The sequence below is a fragment of the Danio rerio genome, chromosome 24 (assembly GCF_052040795.2).
Source record: "Danio rerio strain M-AB ecotype USA chromosome 24, GRCz13ab, whole genome shotgun sequence".
NCBI lineage: Eukaryota > Metazoa > Chordata > Actinopteri > Cypriniformes > Danionidae > Danio > Danio rerio.
In genome coordinates, this window is record NC_141044.1 from 2,137,501 (window position 1) to 2,163,126 (window position 25,626).

General features: G+C 39.7%; 1 protein-coding gene and 1 long non-coding RNA gene across 10 annotated transcripts in view; both read right to left on the bottom strand.

Annotated features, from left to right (window-relative positions):
• pard3aa (par-3 family cell polarity regulator alpha, a) overlaps positions 1-25,626 on the bottom strand; it is a 647,780-nt gene that overhangs the window by 469,462 nt on the left and 152,692 nt on the right. The window lies entirely within an intron of this gene.
• On the bottom strand, positions 6,948-14,279 carry LOC147837924 (uncharacterized). Its single transcript, XR_015524660.2, has 3 exons — positions 11,394-14,279; positions 10,952-11,112; positions 6,948-9,893 (listed from the first exon to the last, which is right to left on the bottom strand). It is a non-coding gene; the product is annotated as an uncharacterized LOC147837924 (long non-coding RNA).

The window sequence follows — 25,626 nt, forward strand, 5'->3', positions numbered from 1 at the left end:
AATAAGGTAAAAATTGGTGCTGTGCGAATTGACTACTGGTAATCTGACGTGTGACTGTTCCTCCAGTTCTCCAAGTCCCTCAGGTACACGTTGGTCAGTGAATAGTTGCTTATTAAAAGGGCCATGAAACCCCCTCGTTTCAGCAGGGTGTTTTCACACCTCTACTTCTAAAAAGTCAGAGAAGTGGGCGTGTCCAGCTCTCTTTAGGAGGGAGTGTCGGAGGAACTAAAAAGTCATGGTGTGGGAGTGTCTATTTGGGCACGCGCTGAGCTTCAGAGTCAAAACACACACACACACACACACACACACACACACACACACACACACAACAGACGTATATCTAAAAGGCAAACTGCACCATTATATCACCACAGGCATAGAAAGGGAATCAAATCATTGCGATGCCCTATTCAAATACATCTAAAGCCAAAAGAAGAAGGTTAAAGTCTTCAGCGTGGCCTTCCTCTCCTCAGTTGTGGCAGATTGAGAGATTCTGGCTGATATGTTTACCTGCACTATTCTCCCTAGTGGCCTTTGAGCCACACACACACACACACACACACACACATGCACACACACACAGGTCTGCTTGTCTGGGTCGAGGCCTCGAGGGAAAGCCCTGTCATTACCCGACATCTGCAGCCACAAACTCCACCGGGAGGGAAGATATGAGGACGAGAAAGAGCAAGAGAGAGCGCTTTCCACAGGCCACACATCCATCCCTCACATTATACTCAGAAAAGCTTCTGCCAGCCTGTCCTGCACACAATCCAACCCATAATATGGTTCCTTTGTCAATCGGCTTTCTAAAGTAGCACTCTTAGTTTATAAGTAGCTCCCATATCACAATTCACATTGTATTTAATGCAATTGTTCAACACTGAAATCATTACACTGATCAATCCTAAACTGCTTACTAATGCAAATATCTAATTTATTGTTACCTCACAATGCATTATTAATCGTTAACAAGCACAACTTTAATAGACACACAAGATTTTAATAATGCATCAGGAAAGATTGAAAAATAATTAATAAGTAAGAGTATTGTTCCGGGTTGATATTTCATATTTTCATATTTCACATTTAACGTATATTCATATTTGTGATATCTGTTTATTAATATGCATTCAGCTTGAAAATTAATTTAATATCTTGCACACATTTATAGAAGATTAATTAAGCTAATTACTGTTGTAACTATAACTGTTGTAATTATATTGTATTATAATATATTATATTTTATTATATTATAATATATTATATTTTATTATATTATAATATAATATATTTCATTATATTTTGTTTTAATATATTATATTATATTTTATTCAAATTTATTATATTTAATTATATTTAATTATATTTAATTTAAATTAATTTAATTTAATTTAATTTAATTTAATTTAATTTAATTTAATTTAATTTAATTTAATTTAATTTAATTTAATTTAATTTAATTTAAGTTTGTCTCTGTAGACATGGTCTGGACAATCTGCTAAAGGTCAAACTGAGCCTCAGATTGGGGAGGAAAGGTGATCTAACAGACTATGAATGTGGCATGGTTGCCAGATTGGCTGGTCAGAGTGTTTCAGAAATTGCTGATCTACTGAGATTTTGACACAACCATCTCTAGGGTTTACAGAGAATGGTCTGAAAAAGAGAAAATACCCAGTGAGGGCAGTCACACTAGAAAATGGTTTATTTTGTTTTCAACAGAAGAAAGAAACTTGAGTAAATTGGAGTAACTTTTGATTTTGGGTGAACTATGTCTTTAATAATAATAATAATAATAATATATATATATATATATATATAGTTTTTTGCATAAACTGGAGTGTGGATTAGTTCACCAAATTTAAATAACTTTAACTCTGTATTCTGGCTTCATGTCAGACCATGTTCATGTTCATCTCAGACATGTTCAAGTCTGTTCAGTCCTAACCTGATGATGCGCAGCTTTCATTTGTGGTAAATGTCATGCATGATGCAGCTAATTAAAGAAGAAGATTTTTAGACAGGATGTTTGTCATAGATATCAGATATCACGTCATGTTAACCAAAGATTATTGTTAAATGATGTTCGTAATTTAGAAAATTTCCCCTTTTTTACAAGTGTTTTGTAACCTTTTTATAGAGATAAAAAAGCACAACGATTTTAAACAGAAAGGGTCCGTTTTGCACCGCAAATGACAGCACAGAAGCCGTCTTTACCTTCACTAGCGATTTCCCCATGAAGTGCAACTTTTTCGTGGACACAACAGCTCAAAATGGCAATTTAAAATAACGCATTCATGACAGCTGTAAGCGGAATCACAGAAAATAAACCTTGTAATTCTGATCAACGAATGGCACGTTTAGTCTACTCGCATATGACTATCAATTTCGGTCTGTTTTAAGAACAATCCGTTTTAAAAACGAACCACACCAAGCAACATCGTAACAATTTTTATCCCTTATTTGGAACAAAGCAGTCGTGCGACGGTGATGAAAAGCACTCGTCATACAAGAAAAATAGTAATTTAGACCTGGTCTATGATCGATAGTGTGCGTATGATTTTCTTTGTGTATGTAATTCTTTAGCATGTTTGTCTTTTATCATTTTAATTGTGTCAGAACTCACAGAAAATTTCACTTTGAGGGACAATGAAATATACAAACAAACATTACTGGCGTTCATTCATTCATTTTCTTGTCGGCTTAGTCCCTTTATTAATCTGTGGTCGCCACAGCGGAATGAACCGCCAACTTATCGAGAATGCCCTTCCAGCCGCAACCCATCTCTAGGAAACATCCACAAACACACACTACGGACAATTTAGCCTACCCAATTCACTTGTACCGCATGTCTTTAGACTGTGGGGGAAACCGGAGCACCCTAAGGAAACTCACAATAACGCAGGGAGAACATGCAAACTCCACACAGAAAGGCTAACTGAGCCGAGGATCGAACCAGCGACCCAGCAACCTTCTTGCTGTGTGGCAACAGCACTACCTATTGTGCCACTGCTTCGCCCTAGCAGCGTTCAACATGAATTAAAGCACATCTTTACGTCTGAGCATTGATATAAATCAGCAATGACTTCAGGGGCAAATCAGGGGCCAAATCGATTTAAATGGGGACGGTGCCCCTGTGGCCCCACCCCTAGATGCGCCCCTGCCCTAACATAATGAAAGGGTAGTAAATATACCCAAAGTTCATTGGTGAATTATTGAAAAATTCTCAAAGTATATTATTTGTCACCAAAAATCCTCCAATTTGCTGAAACACAGAGAAAGTTGTGTCTAAGTTAAGAGCCCAGAGTGGTTGGAAACATCCCCAACAGCACACAAGGGTTAACATTGTTTTGTTTGTTTCCTTCAGTGCTATGAAGATTTATTCCGATTATTCAAAATACTATACTGTATATGTGGGACTACAACCAACAATCCCATATTATCAGCATTTATTTGATTTCCAGCCTTATATTAGAGAATGTCAAGTTGATTCACCACTTTCCCTCCGCTCAGCCTCAAAAACTGTGTACAACCACGGTTACCACTGCATGCCGTTTCTAAGCCAAAGCAAACACTGAAGCAGCTCAGGAAAAAGCAGCAGCTTTGTGTTTCAGGGGCCACACAGGGACACAATAAAAAAAAAAACTTTCACAAACAAGGGAGAAACAGTGAGATGATACAAGCAACATGGTGCAAAAACAGACAGCTCTGACTGCAAAAACAGTAGAGCTGCTGCTGAGAAGTGTGGAGAATGGAGCAGTTCGGCTTTAAAGGAGAGATAAACAAGCAGAAGAGCTCTCTGTTTTACATGGTTAGGCAGTGACACAGCAAAAACCACAGTCCTTTTTGGCTTGTGCCACATTTTCACAAGATAAAGGGATGAATTTAGGACTGGGTGATTAATCGGAGTGAAATTGAAAAGCAATTGCTTGATGTCATGCGCATCTTGTCAGGGAAGCACGGTTGTGTGTTTAGTAGTAAATCATTTCTTTGTGCTCTCATGCAGAAATGTCAAACGACAACCTGATTTCACTATATAGGACGTGTTTCTGGATTAACATCTATGTTGATCCTGGAACAATATTCCACTCAGTTTTCAGTTTCTGAATGGTTTAGGCACAAATAAATAAATAAATAAATAAATACTCGCATACATATTTATTTGTTTATTTCTCAATTTGGTTACTTATTTTTAATCAACCTTTATCTGTTTATTTACTTTCATTCATTATTTATCAGGGGTCGCCACAGCAGAATGAACCACCAACTGTTCTTACATGTTTTACACAGCACATGCCCTTCCAGTTGCAACCCAGTACTGGGAAACACCCATACACACTCATTCACACACACTCAAACATACGGCCAATTAAGTTTATTCAGTTTCCTGATAGTGCACGTGTTTGGACTGCAAACTCCACACAGAAAGGCCAACTGGCCAAGCCTGGACTCGAACCAGCGACCTTCTTGCTGTGACAGTGCTAACCACTGAGCCACTGTGTTGCCCTATTTACTTTCATCTTATTTTTATTTTGTATATTTTGTACACAATTCTCACTTAAGCTACCAGGGTTCTCTGGACCTTGTGATGAAAAACCCATAGCCATATATGACATTATATGCTATTATATATTATTATGCACGGTAATACACGATACCGGGGAAGAATAGGGAGGAGGTTTGACGGTATCAAGATTTGGATACCCCTTAAGCCTATTTCAAACACTTGACTAGAGTTCTGAGTTGGAGTAAAAATGTGTTATTAAATGTGGTATTGTACTACAACATTTTCTACACTCAGTCAAAGATCACTGAGAAAGTAGTTCATTTAGGCAGAACGTTTTTAATTTTACATCTAAAGTATACAGGACTGATCTGTCACCAATTGGGTATTTTTGGAGACACCTCGGATATAGGAAATAATATATATCACAGGCAGTATTTTTGTGTATTATATTACGAAAGAAAATCATTTTACAAATTTGGAAGTCAGATCACGTGCCTGTCTTTGAAACCTGGATTAGGAGCTTAAGTTATGTGTTGCCCATGGAGGAAATGCGATATGGGATGGCAAACTAAACTCTGGAACTCAATTATGTTCAGTAATGCTGACTTGCAAGTAGTTATTGCAGTTATTACACTTATTACTAAACCATACATGCTACTTCAGAGTGAATATTTAAAGTAGCAGTAAACAATAGGTAGCACGTCACAGGCTGTCATTGTTCAGACAGGAACCAGTGTGAATATAACAGCACTATTTACTGATGTTTTGTTTTTAAACTGAATATAAATCGACATCACTGATGCTGTAAAAGGACTTTATGAAACTGAAAATAGTCACATCAATCTTTTACCGGAAGATTTCAGAGGCTGAACAACACTTCTGTGCATATAACCCATTCATAACAACACAATCTACATCAGCTCTGCGTGACTGAATTAGTTTTAAAAAAAGAACATATCCTGTCTAACAGAAATACTTCAGCCATGGTGTCCTCCTTCCTCCAGCGTGCAAAACCAACTCCAATTTTGATTCAGCATTTGATTTTACCATTGTGATTGTCTCGTTTCGGCGCGCATGAACCTGCAAATGGTGGATCTGCATGAACAGAGATGTGCAGTTGTTCAAATCTACATTTGTTGAGAGACAGTTTGAGCTACTTATCAGAATTTTGGAAATTATCGGCCTGACAATATTCAATTAAACGAACAGTTTTTAGTCTTATGCCTTACCCAGAATATAAATATACATATAAACACATTAAGATCATTTACTATAGTAATTACTATTGGATTGTGAAGAGACTTTCAACCAGCACAACAACACACGTTTCTGAAGACAATCACCTACTGCAACTTTAAGTCTGAATATGTTTTGGTGGCCACATTCCAGCCATCAAAAACACGCACCAGTTTCCTTCTGTAAAAATGTAAGCTGCCTTCCTGTTATGACTCTGGCTCTTGATGTGTTTGGCGCTGGGCTTTCAGCTCAGCAGTGGGTCTGTGGCCCTGCGGTGATTATGAACACGACTGTCAGAGCCTTTCGCCTGCCGCATGTGTCATAACAGGCCTCATAACAGTGACACAGCACTGGATCACCACCTCTGACACACTGCAAACGCACTGCAAACTCTCTGTCAGGCTGTCTGTCTGTCTGCGCTCGGCCCGTCTGTCTGAGCACGGCTTTAGTCTGAGCTTTTCATGAAGTGCTGTGACACTTCGGCTGCCTGGTCTCACTGCTAAACATTCGGCGAACAGATTCTGTGTGCTTGGAGAACCTGACAGCAAAGTAAGGCTGACTGAAAAATAAAATAAAATAAAATAAAATAAAATAAAATAAAATAAAATAAAATAAAATAAAATAAAATAAAATAAAATAAAATAAAATAAAATAAAATAAAATAAAATTTATAATTTAAAGAAAGAATCTGGGGTAATAAAAAATATTAATAATAATAATAATAATAATAAAATAAATAAATAAATAAAATAAAACTATTAAAAGAAAGATTCTGGGGTAATAAAATAAAATAAAATAAAATAATAAAATAAAATAAAATTAAATTAAATTAAATTAAATTACATTAAATTACATTAAATTAAAATAAAAGAAAGACTCTAGGGTAATAAAATAAAATAAAATAAAATAAAATAAAATAAAAATTAAATTAAATTAAATTAAATTAAATTAAATTAAATTAAATTAAATTAAATTAAATTAAATAATTAAAAGAAAGAAGGGGTAATAAAATAAAATAAAATAATTTTACTCTTCAATGCCCAAATACATGCTAAATGTGTCAACAAACAGTCTTTAGTGATTACTCACATAAAAGCATTTTAAATAAGAATCTGAAATATTTTATGGCATAATTCAAAATAAAGGTGATTTAGTAAAATGATTTAGTAAAAATGTTTTATTTTTAATTTTAATTTTTTTTGTTTTTATAAATTGGTCTTACACTTCATATTTTCAGATTTTTCAAGGTACATGTAATAAGCCCAAGGTACTTTAACCATAAACCGACATATCAACCATTTGAGAGGCTGATATTTTAGAAATTAGGGCATGTGTTGCAAAAATGTGTGTTAACAAGTGACATTAGGAGCTAAGAAATGCAAAAACATTGTTTTTTTTTCTTGGTGGAGCAGTTAAAGGGATAAGTATATAAATAAAATTAATAGGTTGTTTTTACAGACAAATAATGAAAGCATCAGTAGCAGAAAATCTTTCTGAAGCAAAGTCCTGTTAATCAGAATTTGGGTTTCAAGAAAAGTGTAGACAAAAGATTCCTTTCACAGCAAAACATCAACCTGAGATAAAACACATCGAAGTGGCTTTGGATGAGTTCTGCTCTACTTCTCAAATCAAATTTGGGGTTTGTGTGTGTATATAGATGCATCTTTCATGTTTTTTTGATATCTGTACACAAAACAATAAACCTTTCAGCACGATGAACTTTCAGCACATGTAGTGCGGTTTTATTATCTTCCATAAAGGTCTCATAAAGTGTTCCTTCAAAACTCTTTCACAAGCTTTCAGTGAGGAGTGAAAATGATCTTTGCTCCACCGCAGACTCTATCATGTGTATCTTCTGCCCTCTAGTGCCCCTCGAAAACATGGTCCGCTCGGTTATCAATACTGAACGGTACAGAGACATAAAAAAGAAACACACACCTCCAGCCTGGGATAGCACGGTTGCCAGGTAAACAGGAAGTAGATGCAGCTCACAATAGCGAGATCTCCCGCTGACAGATCACACGCGCAGGATGTGCACGATCACGCCTGACAAAATCAAAGTGGAGAGCGCAAGACAAAGGGGGGAAAGATGAAAATAAAAGGAGCGCTTTTCAAATCTTTAATTATCTGAATGTGTGGCGTGTTGAGAAGGGGAGGGCAGAGGCTGGAGGATGCGGTTGGGAATTCACACAGTGAGCATGACAGCACTGTAATAACCTCAATTATTCAGAATTAGGCCAGCATTGATTTACTGCTGGATCGGCTTACTTTCAGACAGGGTGGGTGGGTGTCTCGGTGTGTCCCAGGGAGTGAGATCTCCGCGGGCAGGACGGTGGCGCAGGCTTGGTGTGGAGGGTGAAGACGTGTAATTAAACATTCTCCTTATCAAGCCTGTGATGGATGAAGCAGTGTGGGATTGCAGGCCTGAACCTGTCTCTTTCTTGCCAAGTCTCTCTCTCTCTCTCTCTATCACACACTCACTCACTCAATGACCTTCACAGTGGTGTTCTGGAGAGAAATCAGTGGCATACCTACTGGAAAAACCAGGTCAGAACAGCCCATGCTGGGTGTGGCTGGTGTGTTGGCGGCACGGGGTGGTGTGTCTTGCTGGCATGACCAAGATGGCTCATCAGGTCATACTAATTTAATGATTTTGCCAAGAGAACAGGTAAAGGGGCAGAGTTAGAATGTAGGTTAGAGGACATTGTTATTATCATTAACTTTTAGTATGTGGCTCTCTGAAATACTTGATTGGTCATATATGTTCTGTTAGGTATAATGTCAACAAATGCGTATTGTGGATATGTACCCCTGTCTACATTTCTGGAGAGTGTGAATTATGTAGCCAGAGGTACGTATGGCTCCATTTTGTCTTTAAAATTAATGCTATAGGTCGGTATGACGCCGCCAATATATTCTGTTCCTGTTAGCGCTACTAGCTGACCACTTAACTCCACTTAACACTGGCTTTTCCAGTGTTACCAGTTTCTCCAGTAGCTCGCCGAGTACATTGATGGACTTAAGACAGACACAGAGCTGAGTTGGCCGCAACCGTGCGGTTTGACTCTGGTGAAGAACAGTCCCAGAAACTAGTTTAAACTAAATAAAAAAATAAATACATTAATAAAGAAAGAAAGAAAGAAAGAAAGAAAGAAAGAAAGAAAGAAAGAAAGAAAGAAAGAAAGAAAGAAAGAAAGAAAGAAAGAAAGAAAGAAAGAAAGAAAGAAAGAAAGAAAGAAAAAGAAAAGGCTGAAACCTTCATGAAAACACGCAGCTGCGACGGCTTTATTTTTTCTATATTGCTATTAAAGGCACTGTCGGATGGGTTTAGAGACGGGGGTGGGAAACTTGAGATCATCAAAAGCATACACAGCGGCCTCTGGTGGATTTGCAAAATCAAAAACAGCAAGAAGACGTATCTCCAGTTCAGTATTTCGCTGTCCCCAGAAACGTAGACCTAAGCATGTATCTGTAATGAGCCTGTGTTGGATAAAGTACATCCAGGAGGTTATCTCAGAAAAAAAGGTCTTTGCATACTAAAGTCCAAATTATTTGTATCCAAAAAATATTCATTTCCAAAAACAAACCTTGCACCTTGCAGTCTGATGCGTATTAATTAATCCATTCTGAAAAAATGCAAAATATTCAGGAGTCAAATCAAGCAGTGATGCTTTGTTCTCTTCTCTCTTCTACGTGTTGTGTTCATCCAATATTACATAGAGAGGAAGGATCAAAGAGCCGTGCTGGATAACCCCAAAGCTTAGTTTATTTCACAAAAGATTATTTCAGGAAGTCATCACAAGTACATTGCTTGTGATAAGGTTACTTCACACATTTACAATCATAAACATATCCGGAACAGAGACTGGCAGTACCACAGATATTATATTAGATGGCGGCAGAGTTGATGTATTATGCTGTGTTCACAAAGGAAGAGCTACGTGCGGATAAATCATGCTATTCATGTGTAAATAGACGTGTTAACATTTTAGGTTTACTCAATTCATTTGCGTGTCAAATAGGGTTGGGCCGATAGACGATGCTTTCGTCCATCGCCGATGGCCAATAGACAACACAATGCTGAGCCGGCATCACCGATCCTCCGCCCCGCCCCCGTCGCAAACCCGCTAACGGAAAATAAACACTTAGGCGTCTTAGGCCCCGTTTACACTAGTGCGTTTTAATTTGAAAACGCATAAGTTTTGCTACGGTTACGCCATCCGTCCACACTACGCCGGAGTTCTCGAGCGCCGAAAACGGAGCGTTTCGAAAACGCTGGAGAGGCCGTTTTCATTCTGAAACGCTGCTGCTCCGTCTCAGTGTGGATGGGGAAAGACGGAGACATCTGAAAACGGAGGCGGGGCTGCAAACATTCGCCTCTCTGATTGGGGCTTTTCCTCAATATTAAGTAGCCTAACACACAGTTCAGTCCTGAATCTTCTCCGTGTAAGTTCAGACATCGCAAGTTTGATCAAGGCTGCATCTCTTCTTCTCAGTTTGATATGGAAAACATACCGAGGACACGCGTCAATCTTCACAGGGAATCGTGTACTTTATAACTTCATTCACATCACCTTGGCTACGTTGTTTCACTTTCTCAACAATAAAATGTAAACTTGATATAGCGTCATCTTCACTGTGTGCATATTTATAACAAAACGGAGCCTATAACAACTGCCTCCTTTCAATTTCAGTGAAAATACGAAACACAGCCTCTCTTTTGCTGAATATCAGTTTTAATAATCGATAATGGCCATTATAAAAGTATAACATACAATAAGTTTATACATTATAGGAAATAAAGGCAAGCGATCAGTCAATATACAGATAGTCCACGTGGTTACAATAATCATTAACTTATCTTTGCGCTCAGCCAAAACACGTTACCTGAGAACAAGTAATCGATTCCAATGCCCAAAGTCAGGGAACATGTCGTTAGATAAAGACAACAAGATGAATGAAATATCCCGTTTAATAAATATAGTGAGATTAGATCCAGCGGGAGATGCTTGATGAGAAGTCCGACTAGCAGAGCTCTCATCTGGGTAGATGGGCTCCAGCGATTGCCAAAGTGTGTGTGTGTGTGGTCACGTGATGTGCGTTTTCAGCGTTTTGGTGTGGACGGAGAGCTGTTCAGAAACGCTGGGTAAAACGCGAGTGTGGACGCGGATCGTTTTCATTCTAAAACGCCGTTTTAAAACTAAAACGCACTAGTGTAAACGGGGCCTTAGTGTTAAAATGGCATTTTAGAACAAAAATCATCCACATCCACACCGTGTTTTACCTAGCATTTCTGAACAGCCCTCCGTCCGCTGAAAACGCACATCACGTGACCACACACACACACACACACAGCCACAAACTGTCATGCGCTCCCAGGCACGAGCACACATAGGGCTCAACCTGTGCAGTGCACATGCCCTTTTTAGTCTTGGATAGAAAGTGCCCTTCCAAAATGATCAAAAGTGCCCCCGCGACGCGACACACCCTCGGTCCCGCCCTTCAGTAGGCGCGCGACAACACAGCTGATCAGAACACGAGCGACAACACCGCTCTTAATTACGCGCGCAACAACAACAATAACCCCCCCCAGCTCTTCAAAAAATTTATCCTGCACATGCCCTTTGGATGGTCTCTGCACGGGCCTGTGTGCTCCTCTGAGCTCCAGTGAGAAGTGCACATCGGACAGTTTATCAAGGATGTACCACTGGATCACCTCTCACTATAGATGTTAAAAGTGATATTCAGACATCCCAAGTCTCCTGGTCCTCAAATAAGTCGTGCACCCGTTCTCACCCCTGGATCCCTCCTCACTCTTGAGACACATTGCGCACACTCTATCAAAATCTATAAACTTGTCCAATTTAGGTGTAGTTATAAGTTCGGATTACAATTAGCAGGGGTGTCCAAATCTTGATCCTGGAGAACTGCATTACATCAGAGATTAGCTCCAGCCGTATTAAACATGCCTCTTTCATAATAGGTACCCATATATAAGAATCTTGATTTGGGTTCTTGATATGAAAACTATGCAGTAGATTGCAAATGTTTGTTGTGTCCCTCAATTGAAAGCATCTGCTCAATTAATAAAAGTACACTAACTTTAGTACGTTTCTCTAGTGGAGAATGATGGGATGCTTTTGGGTTAAAATGAGCTATAAAAGTTGTTCCTAGACCAACTAAAGTCATGAATCACCTATTAGACCAATCAACCATTTAAATGATAAAACAATTTGCACTTTGGATCAGCTATAACCTCTTTAAATAATCTACCAGCGCTGACTTTCCAGCAAGGATACGCTACAGGGTTCCCACGATCAGCCGTGTCTCATGAGGGGAAAAACAAACATTTGTGGAGCTCACAGAGCAAAAGGTTGCCATGCAAGTTATGAAAACCCGACAATAATGTAAATTAATCATGTCTGGGTCAAGGGCTGCTTATTTTGGATGTATCTCTGCCCTGTCCAGACCCAAATACCATCTGATATGGTGGTAGAAAAGCACTTCTGGCCCTGGCCTCATCTCCGACCCATTTAGCATCCTCAGACAACTTGTTACCATGAGAACAACCACAGCAAAATGGTTGAATGTGTGTGTGTGCTTGTATTTCACAACAGAAAGCAGTTTGGCTAATCTAATTAGTTTGAAAATGAATCCAAAATGGCACTGAAGGACCCCAATGAGATCAGAGAATGAGCTCATGTTTAAGCCGATGCGATCCCTTTGTACACAAGGCTCTGTGAGATGACAAAACTTCTATTATTGAGCAATTAACACAATATTGGGACAGCCTTGGCCTCTAAATTATTAAACTAGTGAATTAGTGAGCCAAATGTAGCATCTGATAGACGCAAAAACAACCCAGCAGGCATCAAAAACATGTCAAACATGCAAACTCATGTCAGATGAATGTCAAGTTTGTGACATCAAATCGATTTGCAGTTTTGTTGTATCTTAGGTGTGATGTCAATTTGACATCAAGGTGCCCACTGTGATAATCTATATACCACATTCATTTATTCATTCATTCATTCATTCATTCATTTTTCTTCGCCTTAGTCCCTTTATTTATCAGGGGTCACCACAGCGGAATGAACCACCAACTTTTCCAGCATATGTTTTGCACAGCGGATGCCCTTCCAGCTGCAACCCAGAACTGGGAAACACCCATACACACTTACATGCACACTCATACACTATAGCCCCTTTCACACAGTGATACCGGTAAATATCTGGAAAATTTCCGGAAAGACTTTACCGGTATATTCAAAAAAGCGCTGTTCACACAGGCGAGGACGTTACGGAAATTTTCCGGAAAAGAGCATTCACACATCCATTCCAAAATACCGGTAAATTCTGACATCATTCACCACAAATGAGCTTTAAACGGCTGCGCTTGTGTTTGTAAACATTTGACTAAATTACAAACTCTGTGGATGATCAATATTGTGAACAACTTTCGCAGGATCACTTTCGCATGTCGAGATGTTCATAATATGTGCGTGTGCAGGCGCTCATAGGCGCACGCAAAGCTTGAAGGTAAACAAACAACGGCTTATCATAAGCATCTCATCGATTATTATTTACACAGTTGGCATCAAGAAGAACATATAAACGTGACCTGACTAACTTCTAGCAGCTAAATGTATCTGGAAAATTATTCAAAGGCTTTTATCCTCACAAACCGCGCGGACGTAAATGCGTCTGACTGTTGTGATTGGCTAAAGCAGACGTCTCACGTCAGCACGTTCTAGACGTGCACGCGCTTATTACGGCAATCTTCCTTCTGCATTCACACAGCGCAGCATTCCGGCAAATTACCGGTAATGTTACAACTTCTCTTTCCGGAAAACAGCCAGAACGAATTTACCGGTATTTTCAAAAAGGACCTGTTCACACATACAACCTTTGCCGGCAATTTTCCGGAAAGGTCTGTATGTGTGAAAAGGGATAATGGCCAATTTAGTTAACCAATTCCCCTACAGCATATGTGTTTGGACTTTGATGGAAACTGGAGCACCCGGAGGAAACCCACGCCAACACGGGGAGAACATGCAAACTCCACACAGAAATGCCAACTGATCCAGCCAGGGCTTGAACCAGAGACCTTCTTGCTGTAAGGCGACAGTGCTAACCACTGAGCCATCATGCCGCCCTATATCCCACATTCAGTGCCAAAATCATATGAAGACATTAAGCCGATGAAATCCCTTCGTACACAAGACTCTGTGAGGACAAAACTTCTATTATTGCGTAATTAACACAATATTTGCTGACAAACAGGTATGAGTATACGATCAATAGGATTCTACCAAACAAACTGTTGTCAGACCAGTGATTAAAGACAATGCTTTATCACATGTTTGCATGTCTGTTTAAAAACTGTCCTCCAAGGAATGCTCTTTGAGCAACCAGAATGCAGCAATCTGTATTGTTCCCTTGCTGCAAGAACATTAAACTCCCAGAAAATGAATCTTCCTGGTCTTGGAATAATTTTTGATTCTGACAGCAGGCCTCAGATCTTCCTCTCCGAAGTATCTCCTTGGCTCGACCTTGTAAGGAAAGCTGAGCAGGACTGTGTTCGGCCTGTGTTGAGGAGGAGGCGGGGGGGCTGTGAGAGCCTGGCATAGTGCATCTGTCGGCTGCCTGCACAACGCCTCCTAATCAGTGCTAATTGGCACTCCTGATGACAGGCTTGGGTCGGTGCCGGCAACAAGCAGAAAGTATTGCTGTCGACCCGCCTATAAGTGCGCTGCCCCTGGGCCAAGGTTCAAACATCTGACTACTAAATTTTATTGAGCTTCAGTGTATATTTACGCCTGAATGAGACCTTCTTTTTACATCAAAAGTCTTTCTTGCATTCGCCTGGTGAACAGAATGCACATTTATAAGTACCTCCTGTGAATGCATGGTATGAGGCAGGAGACTTGGCATGACTCCCCGAAGACTGAAACGAAGAAGTTTGATGCTATAAACCTGTTACTGCGTCCTTTCAGAGCACATCCATTACAGGGACATTTAACCTCACAGTGTATCAATCTTTCCATAAAGCAGCGAAGACTCGCGGATTTTATATTGAGATATTTCTAAAGCCTTTCAAGATGAGGATCCTTGAGATGACATTCCCGTTATATACAGGAAACAACTTGTGGTGGAAGCCTCATAAGTCAAGTCTCTAGACCACAAATATACAATCCGAGACCGCAGAACAACAATCAATCTGCTCTCGGTTTCAAAAATAGACAAACAAACACAACGCTGCAGCAACCCTTAAGAAAATGAACAATGATTTATTCCATGTGTAAGTTTTTAAATTACTTTTTGGAGAGCTGGGGAGGTGGTGGGTCATCATGGTAGCTAAAACACGTCCCTCAGTAAGCATGCCTACAGAAATAAAGGTTGATTGTTGCATCATGGCAGCACATTTAAAAGGTGTCCATATTTCAAACACATCAATAGCGGTCACGCTTCTCTCAGCTTGCCTGGGGACAGTCGAGCCTCCTCGCGCTCTCAACTCTATTAAAGCATGGAGAGACATTCAGACATGTGAACTGCCTAACAATGTACCGCAGGTGCCAAAACGAGCCCCTGATTGAAGCACGGAGAGTTGGGAAACTTTGCACAAAGCCTCCTCCAGTTAATTGTGCAAGAGTTGTGTCTGTAATGAGCTTCGCCACTGAGTTCATCTCTTATGCAATCAGACACAGCTGGTGTGGAATCAAATTGCGGAGATGCAATGAAAAAGAAAAAAAAAACAATCAAACGATAAAGGCGGAGGGAATAATGGAGCTTCACAACCCATGACGAGCAAGATAAGAAAAGGACGCCTGATGCTCGCACAACGGGCCAACATCGCATGCCAACCAATGCCAGGGATTGGTTGAAACCATCGCCGAAGACCAAGACGTGGGCACTGCTGACCCACACAGCTGCAACTCCTTCATGCAGAACACAGTATTGGGCTCCACAAATGAGGCATGCCGAGGGAGCCAAAATGTCAGCTCTGCAGCAGGAGGACGCTGATCTGCTTTGCAACGCGCCTTGGCAGCAGAGACGGAGAGGTGCAACACAAAGAGGATAATCTCCTCCTTCAGATGGCATGTAAGCTGAACGCTTATGAAACATAATCGACGGATATTCGACCCAACTCAAACAGTTGCCATACCTAAGGAAAGCAAATGTTGTTTAAAGCAATAAAGAAGCAAGTTCATTGACCTCACAAACCGAGCCAAGAGTTGAGTTTCAGTGCAAAGTCGCATAATCGGTTTCAAGGTTTACCACAGTCTAGAAAAGTCAGGGTTTAAAGCTGCAAACATTTTCTGTTCTATCATTCCTAAGGTGTATATATGTATTTAATTATTTAGCCTGACATGTTTACTGTACCAAAATACACTCACCGGCCACTTTATTAGATACATCTGCACCTTTATTAGGCACAACAGCAAATTTTGAATCAGCCAATCACATAGCAGCAACTCAATGCATTTAGGCATGTAGACATGGTCAAGACGATCAAGTTTAAACTGAGCATCAGAATGGGGAAGGGGATTTAAGTGACTTTGAACGTGGCGTGGTTGTTGCTGCCAGGACGGCTGGTCTGAGTATTTCAGAAACTGCTGATCTACTGGGATTTTCACGCACAACCATTTCTAGGGTTTACAGAGAATGCTCCGACAAAGAGGAAATATTCAGTGGGCGGCAGTTCTGTGGGCGTAAATGCCTTGTTGATGGTCAGAGGAGAATGGCCAGACTGGTTCCAGCTGATAGAAAGGCAACAGTAACTCAAATAAGCACTCGTTACAACCGAGCTCTGCAGAAGAGCATCTCTGAACACACAACACGGCCAACCTTGAGGCGGATGGGCTACAGCAGCAGAAGAGCACACCGGGTGCCGCTCCTGTCAGCTAAGAACAGGAAACTGAGGCTACAATTCACACAGACTCACCAAAACTGGACAATAGAAGATTGGAGAAACGTTGCCTGCTCTGATGAGTCTCCATTTCTGCTGACACATTCAGATGCTCGGGTCAGAATTTGGCCTCAACAACGTGAAAGCATGAATCCATCCTGCCTTGCATCAATGGCTCAGGTTGGTGGTGGTGGTGTAATGGTGTGGGGGAGATTTTCTTTGGGTCCATTAGTACCAATTGAGTATGGTGTCAACACCACAGCCTACCTGAGTATTGTTGCTGACCATGTCCATCCCTTTATGAGCACAGTGTCTCCATCTTCTGATGGCTACTTCCAGCAGGATAACACACCATGTTATAAAGCGTGATCATCTCAGATCTCAGACTGTTTTCTTGAACATGACAATGAGTTCACTGTACTCGAATGACCTCCACAGTCACCAGAGCTCAATCCAATAGAGCAGCTTTGGGATGTGGTGGAACGGGAGATTGGCATCATGGATGTGCAGCTGACAAATCTGAAGCAACTGCATGATGCTAGGGCAGTAAGTGTATATTAAATTTTTTTTTTTAAATAAAATGTTATTGTTTTATTGTAAACTGTGTTGTTTTTTTTTTACCAAGACATTTAAAAAGAAGATATTTTAGAGCTGTAATCGCAAAATTGTGAAACATGATGTTTGATTCATTACCATCAGAATCCTATACCTAATTGGTTCCACCTTACAGTCCAGTTTCAGGGGGCATGTTGAAGATAGGTGATGATTAAAGATGCGTCTGTGAATCTGTGCCCTGCTGTTTTGTAGTAATTGTATGGTCAAGTATGGATTGGCTGAAGCAGAAGTAGCCAGAGGGGCAGAAATGGTCTTTGAAGATGTGGCTCATAAGAAACGCTGACAGCCTTCAAGTGCTGCTCTTTGAAGGTAGAATGATGACTGACACATGATCCAGAAGACCTTCTTAGAGCCGACACAATCTCTGAGACTCTTAGCACTGCTATCTGACAGTGAGACAGTCCAGAGCCACATTTCCACAGAGGATAGCCAGAACTTCCGTTAAAACACAGATCCTGACTCATTTTTTCCAAATGGACGCTTTATGATCAAAAACTTCTCACTCTCTTCCAGACAGCAAACACCTAGCTAAACTGCACAGTAAGGTTAACCCCCGTTCACACCGAGCACCATGACTAGAGGGATGACAGAGACATCGTTTTAAAGATTGATTTGAATGTAAAACAACCCCAGAGTTCAGAACACAGCTGTAACGATAAAGATGTAGAGAAACAATATTATTGGGAGCATTTTCACAACATTATTTGTCATCAGCTAATAAACGATAAAACACTCACAGCCAGTAAGAATCCATTGAAATATAAATAAATATAATAGTGCATTTAAAGCTATAATTGACAGTGTGAAGAAGAGCAATGCTTGATGTTAAGCCCTCTTTTCAAGGATTACTTAAAGATAATGACTATGTGGAAACAAATGGTTATACCAAGGAGAAAATGATAAATACAATTGAAGTCTCCCTGTTTAATTTCCCCCCCAATTTCTGTTTAACGCAGAGCAGATTTTTTTTCAGCACATTTCTAAACACAATAGTTTTAATAGCTCATATCTATTAACTGATTTTTTTTATCTTTGCCATGATGACAGTAAATAATATTTGACTTAGTATTCAAGGCACTTCTATACAGCTTAAAGTGACATTTAAAGGTTTAACTAGCTTAATTAGGTTAATTAGGCAGGTTAGAGGTAATTAGGCTAGTCATTGTATACTGATGGTATATCAAAATTATTTTTATTCCCTATTAGCTTAGGGAGCTAATAATATTGACCTTAAAAGGATTAAAAAAAAAATAAAAACTGCTTTTATTTTAGCTGGAATGAAACTAATAAGACTTTCTCCAGAAGAATAAATATTATCAGACATACTGTGAAAATTTCTCTGATCTGTTAAACATCATTTGGGAAATATTTGAAAAAGAAGAGAAAAAAAATCAAAGGGGGGGCTAATAAGTCTGAATTCAACTGTATTTAAAGATGTTATGCCATCCAGGCTAGCAAACTGAAGTATAAAGTTCAAATAACCTCAGATTTCCAGTGCCTTTGTCTTGTCTCCTTTGAAAATGCTCAGGGAAAATAGTCGTTGCTTTTATTGTACGATCATTAAATTAATTTGATTGGATAAATACATTTTTAAATTTTAATGAGTCTAAAGCTCATGGTGCAAAAGCATTAAGGGTCCGAATCCATTTTTGCTATTTTAAGCACAGACAAATTCGCTCTGTGCCCTGGCGCATGGTCTAACAGGGTTGTGTTTATTCTCTGGTGTTCTGGGTGTGTTTTGAGCATAATGTGAATTAAACCAATCAAAGTCTCATCTCACGTTCCCTTTAAGAGACAGTTGCGTATTTGCTATTTACATGGCGGACTTTGTAAGTGTAAAAACTGACCGCTTCACTATGAGGAAACAGTTAAACAGAGCATCTGCAGCGCGAGGATAAAGAACGAGCCTCCTCCATTCAGCCTCTTTACTGTACTTTTACTCTTTACTCCTTTACTTTGGTGGAGTAAGGAAACGGTGGAAACTCACTCCACTGAAAACATCCATCAGCCCACATATTTAATTTTATTTGTTAAGCGCAAAGACTTTTTTATAAACTATTTCTAAATTCAGCTGTACTCTCCAGCAAATGAATAAATGAACAATAATAATGAAGTGTGGTCAGAAAACTGAGTTAAATGATGATGAAAGGTGATGCAGGCGTCTACAAAACCCCACAGGAGAACACATCTAAACTTGTTTTTATTAAAACAAATATAAACATGTATATAATAAATTATAATGTTCATAATAATAACATTATACTAATGCAGATTGTCATGAATAAACTGAATAAGCCCCCTGAGATGAGGCATGGAGGCTGTGTTTTTTAAATTTATATAGCAAAATAATCATATTTGTATTATTTTAATCCTTTAATTGTTTTCATCTGTAAAGGTATTTGTGTATTGCTGTCCATCCTGTGTGTATTAAGCAATGTGTATGCGTTTAGACCTGCATAGGTGCATAACTAACATGCTCTGTGCTGGACTTTGGAGCAGCTTTTAGTTGGTCAATGGCGCGGTCTATTTCAGTTCCTGAAAATAGCAAAACATTAACAATGCGCCTTAACACACCTCCTTTTTAGACCAGCACACCCATGAGTCCACAAAGTGGCACAAATGGATCTGCTATTTAAACAGCGTGGCACAAAACGTGAACATTATGCTGCACTGGTCTGAAAATAGCAACAAACTGCGCCAAACGTCTTGCGCCTTATTGCACCGAGTATATGATAGGATCCAAAGATTCACTAATCTGCAAAACAAGCTGGTAACAAGGAGCTGAAGCAGAATGAAAAGCATAAGCTGAAATGCACATATTTTATTATTTATGTAAACACAAATATATTAATTGCCATTGGGCTTTCTGTGAACGAGCCTTTAGACTGGTAACAGCAACAGTAATCTTTTGGATAATAAATTTAATTTTCATGGGATGCTTTATGGGTTAAATGGGTCTCTAATAATACTATGACCCACATGACAAAGCTTTGAAAAGACACCTTTTGCTATTATATTACCTTAAATAATATAACATTTGCTCAGGTGGTCTGTGGAAATCATTAGAAAGGAACTCCAAGATGTGCAACATTAGCAAGACTAGTTCCAGGTCTTGAGTCTGTGCATTGTCTGAGTCGTCCTCTGTTTTCCAAAGCTCGCTATCTGTAAGGAATCTAGGGAACACAAGGACCACTGTTTTCCTTCAGTGGTGAAACGCTCACAGAATTCTGCGTGTTACACGGCTGCCGTTGCTTTGTGATTTATAAATGGACTGTTATGGATTAATTGTGAGACCGGGGTCTGCATTGGTGAAGTCCCAGAGGAGCATGAACAGGATGTTCAACCCGCCGGGGGCTGGAGCTTACAACCACATGATGGACAATGTAGGACAGGTCGACCCAAATAGGCTTTGACAGCTCCTGGGCTCTTTATGGAAAACATAAAGCAAGCTAACTGTCCTGCTCTACAGTTTGTCCCCATTAGCAGTCTCTCAAACCAATTAACACCTAAGCAGCCATTCAGGCGCAATTCCAGATATATGCTAACAATTATACAAGGGAGGTAAAGCCGCGGTGGACAGGAAGGACCATGAGGATGTGAATTATGGGGTTTTCGCTAAGCAGAAAGTTTGCCAATTGGTCCAAAAGGCTTCTTTATTTAAAGTGGATCATAAGTAGAGGTCCACAAATAAACAAAGGAAGCCAGACTATAGTTGGCTACGCCGTGGCCAGATGTAGAGTCATTTATAGAAGCGGGCTGTCTACATGGCGGCTGCCGTTTGGTGATTAGCGTTTGTTTTTTGTTCGGTTAAGGGTCCCGTGGGAAACGTGTGGCATAGGTTTGTTTTAATCCTTCGCCACGCCTCCACCATATTGTCGCCCCATGTGGTTGGCGCCAGCGGTTTGGCTTCAAGCGACATTCCCAGCATCGCCCTCTTCAGCGCAGGAGGTGTGCGCGGAATTCGCCATTCATTAAAATGATTCGTAAAGCAGACCGCCGTCGACTTTAGTCAGACCGCCGACGTAGATCAAAACAGTACCGTCACATAACAAAGCAGGATAGGCACTGCGGAACGCAACAGGATTGCGGCATGGCACGCTTCGAAAGTATGCTACCTCAAACACACACAATTAACCGTAAAAGGAACCACATTGGGTTTAAACAATTACTGGAGTATACAACAAGCCTATTAATAACAGTAAACATGGGTCAAACCATTAGGGATTAGGAAAGTATCATTAAAAAGTTTCATTAATAAGCATAAAAAATTTTATTGGTTCATAGCAAAAACTATTGAGGACAGCATGATGGCTCAGTGCTTAGCACTGTCACCTCAAAGCAAGAAGGTCGCTGGTTCAAGCTGAGATGAGGCCGTTTTTGCCCCGAGTTTGAAGTAATCAATCACAGAACTGGAGAAAGTGCACTACTTCGATAATTTTAATAGAGCATATAAATAATGAAATCCAGAAATGATAGAATAATACTGAGAGTACATTTTTGAGCTATCTCGCAACCCACCTGCAGGACCACTGACGCCCACCGGTTGCGAATCCCTGCACTAGATCATTTCATTTGTCAGTGAGAAAACTTTACAGTACTTTAAAATACTACAATTCCCCATGAAAACTGTATTATATCTAGCACATTTTCAGCGGATCTGCATCTACATTTGCTGAAAGTTTGGGCTACTTATCGGAAATATGGGAATTGTCGGCCCGATAGATTTTAATTGGATGAACATGTTTTAGTCTTCTGCCTCGCTCAGAATATAATAATACATATAAATACATTTGGATCAGTTACTTTAATCTTTACTATTGGAACGAGGCGAGACTTTCAACCAGCACAACAAAGAAGCTTCTGTACACAAACACCTACTGCACCCTTAATTCTTTGAGAAAAAACAGTTATTTAATTTAATTATCACTTGTGTGTATTGCCTCTTCTTGCTGAATTGCTGAACGCCTCCTCAAATGTAAGTCACTTTGAATAAAAGCATCTGCTAAATGACCAAATGTAAATAACACAACATTTTATCCCTGAATAGCAGCTTTAATACAATCTACATTTACAAAAATAAAGGCGATAGTTTATTACTAAAATCCTTAAGCGTTGAGGCCCTTCATTACAAACAATATGAAGTCTACAAAGGCTGGCCTGCGAGAGCAACTCTCGTACATCAAGTGGAAAAGTGACAGCTCTGAAAACACACGACCAGCACCTCCTCCTCTCTTAGGAGGCCTAAATAATTCACGTCAAGCTAGGGATGAAGTGAAGTACACAACTTTAAGTATATAATGCAGTCAGGAGGACTATTGATCCACTAATTAATTGATTTATGCAGAAAGTAATCGACTACCAAACGATCCATTTGGCCACCTCATTAGCAGCAATGCATTATTCATACCTGAACTTATTCGCCGCCATTGTGTTTCCAGGCACTGGGGAAATCTGCGGTGAGCGCGTGTACGTGTGTTAGCATGTTTATGTAAGAGATTGGTGGCTTACACTTTTTTTGCTACGCTGGGAGTTGGCTTTGATTCCTGTACTCCAGCAGATTGCTCACGTTTTTTGCATCTATGAAATGGCCACCTGTAGATTTGAGTTGTTGAAAATAAAACATCCTTAGTATTCCTGCCCTCATACCCAACGCAAACCAACCCTGTTTGTCTATTCTTTGGTGCCCGAGGGAAGGCTGATGTTCTGTGTGCCCTTGTCTTCATCGTTCTGTCTTTCAAATAAGACTGCTGTTTGTTCTTTTCCAACACAAAGAGGCTATTTATGCAATTGCGTCCCGAGAGATGGCGGTGGTTAAATAACAAAAATCTATCCAAGAAAAGGGCTTTTTTTTTTCTTTTTTCTTTTTTTGCGTGGGAACATAAAGTCTGATCTGCAAGTTAACAGTAGAGTCACAATGATATGTGCAATGAATACACCCACATGCTGACTCGCTGTACTCTCATGGCTGCTGGCCGAGGGTTGCAACACAGCTGGCTGGACCGACCCAAACCTGGACCAGGAATTGAGTCTGATGTTTAATGGGTTTTGTGCTTTATGTGGCCTTGTTTCTTTTACAGCAACTTGAGGATTGTAATAGTAACCATCAAATGTACAGTTTATTAGCCCCCTGTATATTTTCCCCAATTTCTCTTTCAAGAGTTCACACTTAGCTGATGATTGATTATAAAGTGTGTTTGGCATGCTGTCCCGGGAGAGAGCCCCAAGGCGAGAGTGGAGTTTGAGCTCAGGTAGATCTCGAGAACTCCTCTGCTGTAGTAGCTAATAAACAGATAGTGATTGCTCTTAAGAGAGAACTACTTACTAAGAGCATGGCGCTGATTTGGATTACTCAGTTAACTTAAGTTGCATGTTTTTGGGCAGTGGGAGGAAACCGGGGAACCCGGGGAAAACCCACGTGAGCACGGGGAGAACGTGTAAACTCCACACAGAAACGTCAGCTGGCTTGGTAAGGACTAGAACCAGTGACGTTCTTGCTATGAGGCAACAGTGCTAACCACTGGGCCACCTGGGTATCTAGGAAAAACAGGAGGAGTAGGGGTGGAAGGGGGGATTCTTCAAAACGAAGATGGCTGTGAAATGTAACTGAGGGTATTTGTGGTGGCTTAGGAGTCGTCTGATTAGTGAATTAAAAATTGGAAAATGCGGGACCAGCTGCAAGCAATCATAAGCACGTGATCCTCTTGAAATCATTTTATAAATAAACTTCACTTAACTAAAATAACATTTTTGCAACACATTTCTGATCGTAATAGTTTTAATAACTTATTTCTAAAAACTGATTTCTTTTCTCTTTGCCATGATGACAGCATATAATATTCTTCAGGATACTATTATTCAGCTTAAAGTGACATTTAAAGGCTTAATTAGGTTAATTAGGTTAAAGTTGGATAATTAAGAAAGTCATTAGCTACAACCAACCAAATACAGGCTAGCAGGAACCACAACCACAAGGATGACAGGAATGAGTGAAGCAGCCATTTTGCCAGAATCAAGACGTGTATTTTGTAAAGGCTGCACTTTTAGATGGACTCTTGATCAACAGCCTGGTTATCTTCTCTGCTCTCTGATTAAGTTATTGCCTTTGCTCTACTTTTCCCCGAAGACTCCGTAACAAAGTTCACAAGTGGAGTCCTAACTCCATAGTAAACAATATCACTCCTTGGACAGCCCATACTGATGCTGTGGATGAATGCAAACTAGACAAAAGAAGCACAGACATTTAAAGCATTATTGATGACTTGCTCAGGCGTAGAAGTTTTGAAATGTGGCAGTGAACTCTTATTCTCTTTTATAATCTTTATTTTTTTCGGGGTTTTCACCTTTATTTGATAGAACAGTAGAGAAAATTGGAGAAAAAGCATGGAAAGCAGAGAGCGGGGAAGGATCGGCATAGGAGCGCAAGGCGGAATCAAACTTGTGTCGCCAATATCACCGGAGTGCATGTGTTGACGCACTGACCACTACACCACCGGCGCCGACTCTCTTATAATGTTTAAGAGTTTTCCAACTAAAGATGCAAATTAAATTTATGTGCAAAACTGGGGCTCGCAATGAGTCAAAGAGAACAAAATCAGCACTTCCCGATTAACTGGCACCAAATGCTAAGAGTAAAATGAAAATGCAGCATTTTCAGTTGGAGAAGCTGTGTCAATCTTTCCTTTTTTTTAATAAATGACTTATTTCTGATTTTTGATTTTGATATTTGTTCATAATATTTATATTATTTGCTCATTAATAACCTCCTAATGAGGAACTCTGAATCTGTGTCTCATTTTAGAAGCTGTTACTGTCCACCAGAGGTCCCATTTTAGTCGTGGATGCACACTTTGAAAGGCTTTCTGAATGAATGAATGAAATACGATAATTTCCATCCAGGCAACCCGGGGTGCTGAAATACTACTGGATAAAGTGGCAATGGGCAGGTTAAATGACCAAAACAAAGACAGACGTTCCGGCACGTAATGCACATTTTCAAAGCAGAATATCTGACTTCAGCACTGTTTTTCATATAAACAAGAATGTTCTGCAAACATATTATGGTATTTTATGTTTGAGAAGAGTCAAAATCTTACATACAGCACCTTTAAAGAAAAATTGAGCTAATCCAATGAATCATTTTGAGTGCACTGTCTAATCAAGCTACCCAAATGTGCATTTCCTATACAAAACAGTTACATCTGAAGCTTAAAAAACCAAACCTTATGAATGCTTTCCACAAAAATAATGAAGCAGCATAACCCCCCAAAAAAAGACACAGATGGAGAGAATATAAGCCTGATACACTTTTGCACAAAATGGCATGTAGACCATTAGCTCTGAGTTGTTATCCATTTGAGTTCAG